The following is a 4,593-nucleotide window of genomic DNA, read 5'->3' as shown; positions in this document are numbered from 1 at the left end:
GCTCTGCAGGAGAAGGAGTAGTCCTGGAGAGGAGAGGAGGAAACCATTAGTGTCCAAGGACCAATGGGCGGGGCGTCCCCCAAGTATCAATAGAGTACTGTCAATCTGACCATGCTGCGACTGAACCCCTGAAGGGCCCCTAGCACCATGCTGAGACTGAACCCCTGAAGGGCCCCTAGCACCATGCTCAGACTGAACCCCTGAAGGGCCCCTAGCACCATGCTGAGACTGAACCCCTGAAGGGCCCCTAACACCATGCTCAGACTGAACCCCTGAAGGGCCCCTAGCACCATGCTGAGACTGAACCCCTGAAGGGCCCCTAGCACCATGCTCAGACTGAACCCCTGAAGGGCCCCTAGCACCATGCTGAGACTGAACCCCTGAAGGGCCCCTAGCACCATGCTGAGACTGAACCCCTGAAGGGCCCCTAGCACCATGCTGAGACTGAACCACTGAAGGGCCCCTAGCACCATGCTGAGACTGAACCCCTGAAGGGCCCCTAGCACCATGCTCAGACTGAACCCCTGAAGGGCCCCTAGCACCATGCTCAGACTGAACCCCTGAAGGGCCCCTAGCACCATGCTGAGACTGAACCCCTGAAGGGCCCCTAGCACCATGCTCAGACTGAACCCCTGAAGGTAGCACCATGCTCAGACTGAACCCCTGAAGGGTCCCTAGCACCATGCTGAGACTGAACCCCTGAAGGGCCCCTAGCACCATGCTCAGACTGAACCCCTGAAGGTAGCACCATGCTCAGACTGAACCCCTGAAGGGCCCCTAGCACCATGCTGAGACTGAACCCCTGAAGGGCCCCTAGCACCATGCTCAGACTGAACCCCTGAAGGGCCCCTAGCACCATGCTGAGACTGAACCCCTGAAGGGCCCCTAGCACCATGCTCAGACTGAACCCCTGAAGGGCCCCTAGCACCATGCTCAGACTGAACCCCTGAAGGGCCCCTAGCACCATGCTGAGACTGAACCCCTGAAGGGCCCCTAGCACCATGCTGAGACTGAACCCCTGAAGGGCCCCTAGCACCATGCTGAGACTGAACCCCTGAAGGGCCCCTAGCACCATGCTCAGACTGAACCCCTGAAGGGCCCCTAGCACCATGCTGAGACTGAACCCCTGAAGGGCCCCTAGCACCATGCTCAGACTGAACCCCTGAAGGGCCCCTAGCACCATGCTTAGACTGAACCCCTGAAGGGCCCCTAGCACCATGCTGAGACTGAACCCCTGAAGGGCCCCTAGCACCATGCTGAGACTGAACCCCTGAAGGGCCCCTAGCACCATGCTCAGACTGAACCCCTGAAGGGCCCCTAGCACCATGCTGAGACTGAACCCCTGAAGGGCCCCTAGCACCATGCTGAGACTGAACCCCTGAAGGGCCCCTAGCACCATGCTCAGACTGAACCCCTGAAGGTAGCACTGATGGGCCCCTAGCACCATGCTCAGACTGAACCCCTGAAGGTACCACCATGCTCAGACTGAACCCCTGAAGGGCCCCTAGCACCATGCTCAGACTGAACCCCTGAAGGGCCCCTAGCACCATGCTGAGACTGAACCCCTGAAGGGCCCCTAGCACCATGCAGAGACTGAACCCCTGAAGGGCCCCTAGCACCATGCTCAGACTGAACCCCTGAAGGGCCCCTAGCACCATGCTGAGACTGAACCCCTGAAGGGCCCCTAGCACCATGCTGAGACTGAACCCCTGAAGGTAGCACCATGCTGAGACTGAACCCCTGAAGGTAGCACCATGCTCAGACTGAACCCCTGAAGGGCCCCTAGCACCATGCTCAGACTGAACCCCTGAAGGGCCCCTAGCACCATGCTGAAACTGAACCCCTGAAGGGCCCCTAGCACCACGCTCAGACTGAACCCCTGAAGGGCCCCTAGCACCATGCTCAGACTGAACCCTTGAAGGGCCCCTAGCACCATGCTCAGACTGAACCCCTGAAGGTAGCACCATGCTCAGACTGAACCCCAGGCCCACGCAACTCCCTGGTCCTTTGTTAGGTTTTGGTTTTGTATGTATGTGTACGTATGTATACATATGTATTTGCACTTAAAGTGACACTGTGTAATATTTTCAGTCATTTATTACCTCAAATCAACGTATTCATTCATAAATAAATCCCCATTGGTGTAAAATTATCGCTGCCAAAAATCTCACATATCCTCCTGAGCGAAGAATAATGAATATGTAGTTACATAGGACGGGTAAGCTTCATGGAGGCTTCCATGTTCTTCCGGTCTATGAACTGCCAAGTGAGTATAAATACATTTAGAAACTATATTATTAACTATATGTGTTGGAGCTATGCAGTTCTTAGATTTAATTGTAAAACATTTATTTAGTTTGTTTGCTTAATATAAAATAATATGACTTTTGTTTATTTGTATTTTTTTTGTATTTGTATTATAAATTTGTTAATTTGAGTTTGTTTATGCTTTTGTTTTGAAGTTATAACTAGCCTATATATAGAGGTGGCGGGCATAGGTAAGTCAGGCACTGGGAAGGGTCATGTTTTTTTACCAGCTGTACGAGAGAGACAAAGGACTGAGGCTGCTAGTTCACACTGTTGCACATTTGTCTTGTTTGCTTGGAAGATCGGAAAATAAACCTGCAGAAATCTAAATTCACGACTGGACAGTTGACTCTTTCCCCTGCACTGCGTAAGATTCGTCCCCCCTGGTGCCACAGTGGCTATTTTGATTACGTTGCTTTGTTTGATTTCTTAATTTTCAAGTTATTGTTTTATTGAGGACAAATCGCCACTACAATATGCATTATATGTACTGTGTTAGAGTGTCATTTTGTGTAATTTTGGTTGGTGGTGTGCCCCAGGATTTTGTAAATGTAAAAAGTGTGCCGTGGCTCAAAAAAGGTTGAAAATCACTGGCTTACACTAACGCCTCGTTTCCACATACGTATGTTTTTCATATCCGTGCTTCCGTAAATTTACGAAAGGGGTCGCTAGTGTTTTACGTACGGACATGAACTTATTTACGGACAGCCAAAAAGATGGGGGAACGTATGATAATGGCCGTTTTTAGGAGACCGGTACTTTGGAACATGAGGATCGACATAGAAAGAGATAAAAACAAAAACCAACCAGGCTTGGAAAGAAATCGGCGAGGAGTTTGGCCTGCCAGGTACTTACATGTTTTGTGCAAAACATAAAAACATATTGATACGGTATCTCCGTAAAACAACGGCGAAAGTTAAATTTTTTGAACGTATATTACGGACATACCGGACAGAAATTTTACGGAGGGGAGGAGTCTCGGAGGAAAAACTGACCTTACGGAGAATCACACAGGAATGAATGGACTTTCGGTCGGAGACGGTTGGATCGCATACGAGAATGTACGTATGTGGAAAGGAGGCGTAATGATTCAATGCAGTTTGAAAAAAATTTGAAACAACGAACCTCATCACTCCAATGACTCGATGAGGTAGTATTGGATGTCATGACACAGCTTCTTGGCACATACTGCCCACCGTAGTTTTTGAACAAGCGAGCACTATTAGTTTGAACTGGAAGGGCAATAGAAGGACCAGACGGGCAGAAGGGCACTATCAGGGTACTAGAAGGGCACTAGAAGGGCACTAGAAGGACCAGACGGGCAGAAGGGCACTATCATGGTACTAGAAAGGGACTAGAAGGGCAGAAGGGCACTTGAAGGACCAGACGGGCAGAAGGGGACTACCAGGGCACTAGAAGGACCAGACGGGCAGAAGGGCACTAAAGGGGGCACTAAAAGGGCACCAGACGGGCAGAAGGGGACTATAAGGGCACTCATTAAGGCACGTCATTGAATTTTCTTGTTCTAGAGGGCACATCATCATAATTTATTGTATGAAGGAGCACCCTAGAGGGCACCTAATCATGTTTTGCACGTGAAATGGGCAGCCAATAAGGTTTTTCCTCTCGTTTTCGACACTCTTGAAGGGCACTTTAGCACGCTTTTTCAACCATTGAGCCACGAGGGGGGGCGGTCGCCCCCCCCTGCCCCCCCCCTGAGTCCGCCACTGCACGTACGTATGCATAGGAATATATCCCATGTAGATGTTATCATCTATATGTATGTGCAGATATGAAAACTTACAAAGTGTCCTCATGTATACAGTATGTATGTATGAACCAGTGCTATGGTCCTTACAGCACACGTTCAGTCCGGCCATTGTTTGAATAGGGGTTAGAGTTTAAAATGATACAGGTAAATAGGGGCTAGGGATTAAAATTATACAGGTAAATAGGGGTTAGGGATTACAGTTTAATACATTTTCAAGACTAGTATTACAACTATTTCTAGGATATAACATGTGAGCATTCATCATACAATGACAGACAAAACGTGTCTCGAATGTATTGTAAATATTGCAGGGTAGATGCTGCATACAGTTCATAAAGTTTGTATGTTTTGACCTCCAAAGGTATTCAAATAGCCTGGCTATTGCCAGACCAAGCTCAATCGTAGATTGCACGTTGGTCTGGTGAAGCTGCTGTCATTTTCTTCAGCACAAGAGGCGTGACCAATGGGCCTCAAATTACTCTGCTTGGCTGCTTGCCGTCGCTTCCCTGTCGTCA

Source organism: Gadus macrocephalus, chromosome 16 (assembly GCF_031168955.1).
Source record: "Gadus macrocephalus chromosome 16, ASM3116895v1".
Classification (NCBI taxonomy): Eukaryota; Metazoa; Chordata; class Actinopteri; order Gadiformes; family Gadidae; genus Gadus; species Gadus macrocephalus.
This window is presented reverse-complemented; position numbering follows the sequence as displayed.